Genomic DNA, 11,072 nt, shown 5'->3' with positions numbered 1-11,072 from the left:
CACAAACACACATTCCCATTCCCAGCCCTCCCTCTCCCACTTCCTCTCCCACCACCTACTCTCTCTCCCATCCCCTACCCTATCTCTCTTACACACATTCTCATTCCTCCTCTCTCCCTCCCACTCCCTCTCCCACCGCTTACTATCTCTCTCTCTCTCTCTCTCACTCTCTCCCATCCCCTACTCTCACACTCTCTCTGCCACCCCTACTCTCACACTCTCTCCCATCCCCCACTCTCTCTCTCTCTTACAAACACTCCCATCCCCCCCTCTCCCTTTCCCACTCCCTCTCCCACTGCCTACTCTCTTTCTCTGCCATCCCCTACTCTCTATATCTCTCTCTCCCCTCTCCCATTCCATACTCTCTCTCTTTCACACACACACAGACTCATCCCCCCCCTCTCTCCTCTCCCATCCCCTATTTTGTCTCTCACTCGCTCTCCCTATCCCTCTCCCTCTCCCACCACCTACTCTTTCTCACTCTCTCCCCTCTACTCTCTCTCTTCCACCCCCTATTCTCTCACACTTCCTCTCTCTTACATTCCCTACTGTCAATCTCTCTCCCCCATCCTGTACTCTCTCTTTGCCACCCCTACTCTCTCTCACACTTCCTCTCTCTCCCATCCTATACTCTCTTTGCCACCCCTACTCTATCTCACTTTCTCTCTCTCCCATCCCCTACTCTCTCTCTCTCTCTCACACACACATAGCAATTGCCCACCCCCCATCCCCCCCCACTCTCTCTTGCTCTTGCTTTGCATCTCCTGATGCAGGAGCATCCAGAGGTATAAGGGCAATCCTATGTCACCCAAAAAAATGTACTTAGACTTAGTTTCTATTTTATGTCTTTGCATTTTTGGATACCCATTTGGCTCAAATAAAGGTTCCAACTCTCATAGTTCAACTATCAGTGCATTTAAAAATCCCAAAAAAATAGGAGCATGCAATTTGACCATCATTTTGGTGACCTAGAAGGTGTGACTTGGCTAGATGAATGTAATCGAGATTTAGAGCATTCCAAAAAAAGAATCAGGTCAAAAGGCCCCACGGTTTGAAAGTTATTGCAGTTTTTCAGGTTTTGGAGACCCCCTAAGAATGCTTCAAAGTCAGGTTTGGGGCATTAAATGACCTCGAAAAGGGTCAAAAAATGGGGGATGAGCAAAGCTTGTCCATAGGGCTATAGAGCGCTTCAAGAGCTTTCCGAAAATGTAAACGGTTCATCAATCGGAGTTACGGTTCAAAAGTTATGCCTCCCGAAAGTTCGGCTACCGTTTCTGGATTCTTCTAGAATTGCACCGACTTCTAACGCAGCTTCCGGAACCTTCTATTTTGTCAGTGGATGCCTACTAGCACTTTCTAGAATGTACTCCTAGTCCTTAGCCCTCTGGGGTCTATTTAAGGAGATTTCTGGCATTGTAAAAGGCAGTTCGGATTGGAGCTTGAGAGGAGGTGCTAAAAGGAGAAATATTCTCCAGATTTATGCTATGGTAAGCCCGCAGGGCATGTTTTGAGTTTATTTTCTCTGCACTATTTGTACCAGCTTATTTTCTCAGTTAATATAATTTCCCCTTTCTATTGTGTCTATTCTGGTTGTTGGGTTGTGTCCCCATCAAGTGGTATCAGAGCCGGTTTTCCTGAGTGTGTAGACAGAGCGCCGACTGTGAGGCAGTTTGCACCAAGACTGTGTGGTTGTGGGTTCAAGTTAGAAGATGCCTCCATGAAGAGAGCATGGTGGAAGGGCCAGAGCTGTTGATCCTGAGGAGGTTAGAGCCCTCCAAAGACAAGTACAAGCATTGCAAGAGGAGCTTCGTAGAGGAGCAAATATTGCCGCAGATGATAATAGTGAGGATGACAATGAAGAGGAAGTAATGGAAGTTGACGGGGAAGTTTTGAATCCTGTAGAGGAAAGGCTTTTTAGGGCCATTTCTAGGTTTGGGAAAAGACCTACAATTGAAGTGGGTATATTTTCGAGAAATTTGAAACCAGATGAGTTGATCGATTGGATCAATGAACTGGACGAATACTTTGAATATGAGGATATAAGGGACCCAGATAGGGTTAAGTTTGCAAAGGCCAAACTAAAAGGCCATGCCAAAATCTGGTGGCAAGAGATTCAACTGGAAAGACTTAGAAGAGGAAAGGAGAAGATCACAAGATGGGATCGCATGGTGGAAAAATTGAAGAAGCAGTTCATTCCTGTGGACTACGAGCTTGATCTGTTTAAGAAGATGCATGGGTTAAAGCAAGCAGGAAGATTAGTCCAAGAATATACAAAGGAGTTTTACCGACTTCTGATTAGAGCGGGGCATGCAGAAGCGAATAAGGAGAAGGTTGCTCGTTATATCAGTGGGTTACAACCTAGCATCCAGGAAGAACTAAGTCTGGTAAGAATGACCAGCGTTGAAGAAGCATACCAGTTTGCCCTACGAGTTGAAGAGAAGCTGAGTAAAAAGTTTGAAGGAAGACAAAGAGGGCGCGGTTAAGGAGGAAGGGGAAGCGGTAGATCATCTGGAGGCCGCAATGAAACTCAAAAGAAAAATGAGGATGAGGGTACTAGCAGGAACCAGAGGAATGATGGTTTCAACCGCTCCCGTGATCAAGACTTTGGAAATCAAAGAGGAAGAGGTAGAGGACGTGGACAAGGAAGAGGAGGCTTCCTTGGTACCTGTTTCCATTGCAATGAAGAAGGTCATCGTGCCTTTGAATGCCCTCAACGACAAGGAAGGACAGATAGGAGAGCTGAGGGCCAAGCTAGGGTTGTTCATGTGGATGAGGATGCACAATCATCACATTCAGAGGATGCAGAAAGAGGAGAGACCTTGGTAAATGAAAGAGTCCTACTAAGTGGTGAAAATGAACCAGGACAACGAAGGAGTTTGTTCCATACCAGATGCAAGTGTGAGGATAAATGTTGTGATGTGATCATTGATGGTGGTAGCACTGATAACTTGGTATCCGAAGAGATGGTCTCTAAGCTGAAGCTCAAGAGGGAGAAACATCCCCAGCCCTATCGGATTTCTTGGGTAAAAGATGATCATAAGGTCCTGGTAAGTGAACAATGTTTAGTAAAATTCAAAATTGGTAGTTACCATGATGAAGTCCTCTGTGATGTTATTTCAATGGATGTTTTCCATCTATTGTTGGGTAGACCATGGCAGTTTGATAGACATGCAATACATGATGGACATGCAAACACATACTCTCTGACAAAGGATGGAGTTCGCCACAAATTGAAGCCCATGAAAAAGGAAGGTGAAAAGGTATGTAGCAGTGCTAGGATTTGTCTTGTTGATGGAAGGAAGTTTTTAGAGGGCATGAAACATCAGCGTATGTGCTATGCTTTGATTCCTAGGAAAGATAAAGAAGGTAGTAGTGAAATACCATTGGAAGTTTCAGATTTACTAGGAGAATTTGGAGATATTATCTCTGATAATGTTCCAGATGGATTGCCACCAGTAAGGCAAATCAGTCATCAGATAGATCTGATTCCAGGAGCTAGTTTGCCTAACAAGGCTGCTCACAGGATGACTCCTACTAAAACAGAGGAGCTAAATAGACAGGTTCAGGAGCTGTTGAGGAAGGGCTTGATTCGAGAGAGCCTGAGTCCATGTGCAGTACCTGCAGTACTTGCACCAAAGAAGGATGGAGAGTAGAGGATGTGTACAGATTCTCGAGCTATAAATAGGATAACCATCAAGTACCGGTTTCCTTTACCAAGGATGGATGATCTTATGGACTGCTTGAGTGGAGCTCAGTACTTCACAAAGATAGATCTGAAGAGTGGCTATCATCAGATACGGATACGAGAAGGAGATGAGTGGAAAACAGCCTTCAAGACCAAGGAGGGTCTTTATGAGTGGTTAGTCATGCCCTTTGGATTGACGAATGCCCCAAGCACCTTCATGCGGCTCATGAATGAGGTACTTAAGAAGTTCTTGGGAAAATTTGTTATTGTCTATTTGGATGATATTTTAATTTTCAGCAAGACTTTGGAAGAACATTTGCTGCATATTCGTAGTGTCTTTGAAAGGCTGAGGGAAGAGAAACTGTTAATTAATCTAAAGAATTGTGTCTTTGCAAAAAGGGAGTTAGTCTATTTGGGATTTGTTATATCACCTGAAGGACTCAAAATGGATCCAGAGAAGGTTAAATCTATCTTGGAATAGCCTACTCCAAGGTCTGCTACTGAGGTAAGATCATTTCATGGTCTGGTTAGTTTTTACAGGAAGTTTATTAAGAATTTCAGTGGCATATGTGCACCCCTAACTGATACAATAAGAGGGGATAGAAAAGAGTTCAAATGGACTGCAGCAGCTGCAAGAAGTTTTGAATTGCTGAAGAAGAAGGTGACTGAACAGCCTGTGTTGGCACTTCCAGATATCAGAAAAGTATTCCAGGTGGACTGTGATGCTAGTGGTAGCGCTATTGGGGTTGTATTAAGCCAAGAAGGTAAGCCTATTGCATATTTTAGTGAAAAATTGAATGATGCAAAGAAGAAGTACTCTGTTTATGATCAAGAGTTCTATGCGATAGTTCAGGCCTTAAAGAAATGGAGGCATTATTTGTTGCCAAAGGAATTTGTTTTGTATACTGATCATCAGGCATTACAGTACCTAAATAGCCAAGGTAAATTGAATCAGAGGCATATGAAGTGGGTAGAATTCTTGCAGAGTTATACATTTGTGTTAAAGCATAGAAGTGGAAAATCTAACAGGGTTGTAGATGCATTAAGTAGGAGACAATTGTTGCTTACAACAATGCAGGTTGAAGTAGTTGGGTTTGATGAACTCAAGAATTTGTACCCTGAGGATCCTGATTTTGCTGAAGCATGGAAAGCTTGTAAAGAACCTGTTGTTGTAGATAGAACCAAGTGGTTAGACTATTTGATTCAGGATGGCATGTTGTTCAAAGGTAGTCAATTGTGCATTCCAAGGAGTTCCATGAGGGAAAATCTAATTAAGGAGAAACACAGTGGAGGGATGGCAGGACATTTTGGTCGGGATAAGACCATTGCCATTCTTAGAGAACTTTATTTTTGGCCTCAAATTACACAGGATGTGAAGAAGTTTGTACAGAGTTGCTAGGTTTGTCAAGTGGCCAAGGGGTTTAGTCAAAATACTGGCCTATATCAGCCATTGCCTGTTCCATCAAGGCCATGGGAGGACATAAGTATGGATTTTGTTCTTGGATTGCTAAGGACCCAAAGGGGTAATGAATCAGTATTCGTGGTGGTTGATAGGTTCTCCAAAATGGCACATTTCATTCCATGCCACAAAACTCATGATGTTGTCCATATTGCAGACTTGTTTTTCAAAGAGGTGGTAAGACTACATGGTCTTCCAAGGAGTATAGTTTCTGACCGAGATACTAAATTTGTGGGGTATTTCTGGAGGACATTGTGGATGAAGTTGAGAACAGACTTGAAATTCAGTTCCACGCATCACCCACAGACTGATGGCCAAACAGAAGTGGTAAATAGAAGTTTGGGCAATTTGCTGAGATGTTTAGTTGGGGATAAACCCAAGGGATGGGATTTGATTCTACCACAGGCAGAGTTTGCTTATAATAACTCTGTAAATAGGAGTACTGGAAAATCACCATTTCAAATTGTATATGGGAATAGCCCAAGGACTGCACCAGAATTGAGGAAGATAGAACAAGGGGAGAGAACAAGTGCTGAAGCTGAGGAATTTGCTGAACACATCAAGCGTCTACATGAGGAGGTTCAAGCACACATTATCAAGATGAATCAAGAGTATAAAGCTAGGGCTGATGCAAGGAGAAGACATAAGGAATTCCAAGTAGGGGATCTAGTCATGGTGCACTTACGAAAAGAAAGATTTCCAGTGGGTACTTACAACAAGCTGAAAATGAAGAAATTTGGCCCCTGCAAAATTTTGAAGAAACATAACTCAGGAAATGCATATGAGGTGGAGCTGCCAGATGGTATTCACATTTCTCCCATTTTCAACATTGCAGATTTGACAGAGTATCATGATGATGGTACTGATGAGGAGCTGGTTTTAGAGCCATGTCCAATTCCTGCTTCTGAGAAGGAGGAGATAGAAGACATTCTAGATCATCATGTGGGTAGGAGTACCAGAAACAGGCAGTATGAAGAGTATTTGGTCAAATGGAAAGGACGACCGATCGAAGACTCAACTTGGATTTCAGCAGCTGAGGTTTCCCATTTGGGATTTCCTCTACCATCCATAAAGTGACAGGGTCACTTTCCAATCTACCCTGGGTGTCTGATGCAGGAGCATCCAGAGGTATAAGGGCAATCCTGTGTCACCCAAAAAAATGTACTTAGACTTAGTTTCTATTTTATGTCTTTGCATTTTTGGATACCCATTTGGCTCAAATAAAGGTTCCAACTCTCATAGTTCAACTATCAGTGCATTTAAAAATCTCAAAAAAATAGGAGCATGCAATTTGACCATCATTTTGGTGACCTAGAAGGTGTGACTTGGCCAGATGAATGTAATCGAGATTTAGAGCATTCCAGAAAAAGAATCAGGTCAAAAGGCCCCACGGTTTGAAAGTTATTACAGTTTTTTGGGTTTTGGAGACCCCCTAAGAATGCTTCAAAGTCAGGTTTGGGGCATTAAATGACCTCGAAAAGGGTCAAAAAATGGGGGACGAGCAAAGCTTGTCCATAGGGCTATAGAGCGCTTTGAGAGCTTTTCGAAAATGTAAACGGTTCGTCAATCGGAGTTACGGTTCAAAAGTTATGCCTCTCGAAAGTTCGGCTACCGTTTCTGAATTCTTCTAGAATTGCACCGACTTCTAACGCAGCTTCCGGAACCTTCTATTTTGTCGGTGGATGCCTACTAGCACTTTCTAGAATGTACTACTAGTCCTTAGCCCTCCGGGGTCTATTTAAGGAGATTTCTGGCATTGTAAAAGGCAGTTCGGATTGGAGCTTGAGAGGAGGTGCTAAAAGGAGAAATATTCTCCAGATTTATGCTATGGTAAGCCCGCAGGGCATGTTTTGAGTTTATTTTCTCTGCACTATTTGTACCAGCTTATTTTCTCAGTTAATATAATTTCCCCTTTCTATTGTGTCTATTCTGGTTGTTGGGTTGTGTCCCCATCATCTCCTCTTCCTTCTCTATGCACTATTTAGGTCTCAATAGTGTGTGTGCACTATAGCACACACACACACACACACACACTATTGAGACCAAAATTCAAAAGCTTTAAATAGCGTGTGTACACTATAGGGTGTACGTGCTATAGGTCGTATGCGCTATTAAAAGCTTTACATTAAAACCACGCCTAAGACTTGGTTTTTTCTTGAAGATCCAATCCAAAGGTTTGGAGTTTATAAATAGGTTTGAGACAGGTTTTTCTACAAATATAAAAAAAATGATTGATTTTTCATGTGTGCTCTCCTTCAAGATTCTTTGTGATTGGGCATCGATAAGATCAGGTTACATGACATTATAGGTCTCTGTGTTAGCTATATAACCATATAATTCATTTTTAATTTGAACTATTTCAAGTTTTTCATCTATAATTTATTTTGAATGTATTTCCATTTTTTAATAAAAAACCACCATGTACTAATTGGGTTGTAGATTTTTGTTCGTTTATCAAATTTTGCAACAAGTTAGTTTTTTAGAAACTAGACTCCATTTTACACACTTTGAAAAAAAAAAAGTTTTGCATTTTAGATTAGTTTTCAACCATTTCTAGGGGAGCACACAAATATTTCAAGTTTTTGGGATGTGTCTAGTTAAAAAATTCATTAAAAAAAAAATACAAATTATAAAATTACTTGAAAAATCTAGGATAAACTACATAGTGTTAAGTAACTTTTAACCAGAGCAATTAAAGAATTTTTTTTAAAAAGTTAAAATTTTAGGTGGGCTACACTTTGTACTATGTTATGTTTTTTTGGAATGAACAGTATCACTTTCTATAGCCCCCTTTTTTGAGGACCTAACACTACACCATTTTGAAAAAAAATTAGTAGTTCAGAAATTAGATTCAAAGGACTACGATTTTTGTGTTTGTCATATCTTAAAATTTTGAACGTAACTATTTTCAAATTCTTGTTAAAGTTTAGAAATTGTTGATTTTAGGAAAAAGGTGTTTACTTATACCTCCTTTTGGCACCATAACTTGGTGCACTTACCCTGCTAGAATATTTTATATTTTGAATCTAATTAAACCAAAAGTAGAAAGGTAATCCTACTGAGCATTAGCTTTTTGTTTAGAGGAATCATTATAAATACATTGACTACAATCTGTAACATATTAAAACTTATTACTTTACATATAGACCATTGACAAGTTTGATCCATTGAGAAAAACCATGAACTCCTAATACTGCTTCAGACTTCAAAACCATTTATTGTTTCCTGGAAGGTATCAACTTAAATGGGCATTCTTATTTCCACCTGAAAGTCATTTTACTTTGATTTTCTTTTTCCCATTTGGTAATTCATTGGTTTTAGCTTTCACAATGAACGATGGGTGACCAAAACTGAAGAAACAAGTTCAAGGTATTAAATATATTTGCAACAATTGTTCTTCTTGTAGCGTTTGTTGCGTCTTCGGAATACAATGCTCAGAAAGTATTTTAGGAATTTGCAGTTGCAATCTAGATTTTATTTAAATTAAGTCAGTCCATCTAGTGATTCAATTAAGGAAAAAAAAAAAAGTATTTCTAATTCTGGAGCCATGGCAAAAAAATGGGGATGTGCAAATTATGAGTGCCCAAAAGTGATAAATCAGATTGTGCATCCAAACACTTTTGTTCAGATTGAGAGCCATTGTTTCAAGGGTCTTGTTCATAAACTAACTGGTGCGACAGAGGATTCTCAAGTGAAAAACCAGACATGTAAGAAGCTCAAAGAAAGATGGATTCATATTAGTTTGGGGTTGTTCTCCATTGGTCAAGAGTGGGTTTCAAGTTGGTATTCAGAAACCAGCCTTCAAGCTTCAGCACAGAAGGAAATTCCAAAAGAAATTGGAGATAAATTTAGGCCTGAATGATCATCATATTGATTTGGGCCTAAATGATGAACATTTTAATTTGGGTTTGAATGATCATAATCTGAATTTGGGTATGAATGACCATTGTTATGGAGAAAGAGTAGGAGGAAATAGTTATGGGATTCGATGTGTGACTCTTCCTACATTGATTTGTAGCCCAATCACTCTACTTGGGCCTTCTGATCGATTCGATTCTCCAGCAACTTACTATTATTATGATTCTACTCTATCATCTGGCAATCAATCCTCACATTTGGAAGAGGAAGAACAAAAGTTTTCTTTTGAGGGGTCAGCAACGAGTATGAAGAGGCAGCCAGAGTTGCTTCCCCTATTTCCCCTCAATTCTTCAACAGAGTCCACTTGCTAATTTGTAGTTTGTATATGCAAGCGTAGTTAGTTTTCTTAGGATTATTAGTTCTTTTGGGTTGTATTGGTTTCCCAAATTATGTAACAGCCATATATATAACATCTCTTCTATTATGTGAATATGGATAAATCACTGATGCTAATGTGAATACACCTCTTTTTGTTCATTTAATTTAGAAATAATTACAAGTTATATTCAGATATATAGCTCCCTCAAATAAAGAGTCTATTATGATTGAAGAACATAATTAAAATTGAAATACCAGGTCCTAGTCCTATTTACATCTTTCTTCACATAGATCACTGTAATAAGTGTCCAAAGCAAAACATGCTAATTTACCAATTGATAGGATAAAAGATACATACCCTGCGCACTTATATTTACCCTAACAAACTTTCTATTTTATTCTGAAGCTCACCAGAATCCAAACTAACTATATCATTTTGAATATCCAGAAATTCCCTTAATATTGACAAATTACCAACAGACTGTTCTTCAACATCCACAAGATCTTTTAAATATGTCTAAAGGCAACGATGATCCTTGTTGTGGAGAAAAAAGACTTTGTGCTAGAACAAGGAGAAGAGAGTGAGGAAAACTATTGGCAAGTAGTAGCAGAAAATTGCTTAGCCTCTAGTCATGTGGGCGCAAGGATCTTCTAATGTAGCTATTATCCTTGATAAGCAGGAGATAATTTCTACAACAAGTCAAATTGTGATATTGCTATCAGGATTTATGTGTGAGATTTTTGAGTCAAACTCATTGACCCATGTTTCATGAGTAGTGATTCAAAATGAATCCATCACTCATGAGAATAAATGGAACACTTAGCACTCATTGGATCTAGGTGATACTCACAGGGGTGAAGCACCAGGACTTCTCGGGAGGTCACCCATCCCAGTACTACTCCAGCCTGAGTGCACTTAACCACAGAGTTTCCTCCATGGTTAAACCCAAAGCTTGCAACGCCATTTGCAAAACCTTCACCAAGTGTTGTGCCTTATGAAGCATTCATTAGAAATCCCCTTAAGCTCATCAATTGATAAGTAGGAGATAATTTCCACAGCAAGTCAAATTGTTGGTGTAGACGTAAATGTACAACAACAGATGTAAATGGCCCAAAACTAAAATTTGGATATTTGTTTTCTCTTCTAATGCTGCTTCCCTATATTCGACTTGCAATTCTTAATCTGATATACGATAAACCCTTGAAGCTTTCATACTAAAGACCATGTCCAAGAAATCCTCAGAGCTTTCAAACCTAATAAATTTTAATGAGAAACTGCCCAGATTTGTGGAACAAAATTAATACGGAGAGTCAAGTGCCAAACAAACATATTCCAAAAATCTCAGAGGACTTCGAAGGTTACAAAGAAAGGTTTTATATTTAATGCAACCTGTAGTTATAATAGATAAATAATAATAGAAAAATCTAGGTGTAGACACAAATCCACAAACAAGTGTATCAGCCTTTTCATGGAAATGTGATGAAAAGCGAGAATACGGGAAATGTGATAAAAATGTGGAAAAACCTCCACCACTGTTAATAAAAAAGTGGAAAAACCTTCATTTCATTGCAAATAAAGATCTTAATCAAAATATTTTAAAAGAGGAATATAATGCTAAGAAACGGATTGTACTTATGATGCTCCAGACAATGGCGGATGAAATTCCAAATGCTTCTAGGCTTCTTTAATCC

The 11,072-nt window shown here is 39.6% G+C and overlaps 1 pseudogene; it reads left to right on the top strand.

Annotated features, from left to right (window-relative positions):
- Nucleotides 1-8,679: 8,679 nt before the first annotated feature.
- On the top strand, nt 8,680-9,373 carry LOC149545479 (uncharacterized; annotated as a pseudogene).
- Nucleotides 9,374-11,072: the final 1,699 nt, after the last annotated feature.

This window comes from Cupressus sempervirens, chromosome 7, assembly GCF_028749045.1.
Source record: "Cupressus sempervirens isolate cs-2001-9-10 chromosome 7, ASM2874904v1, whole genome shotgun sequence".
Classification (NCBI taxonomy): Eukaryota; Viridiplantae; Streptophyta; class Pinopsida; order Cupressales; family Cupressaceae; genus Cupressus; species Cupressus sempervirens.
This window is presented reverse-complemented; position numbering and strand designations above follow the sequence as displayed.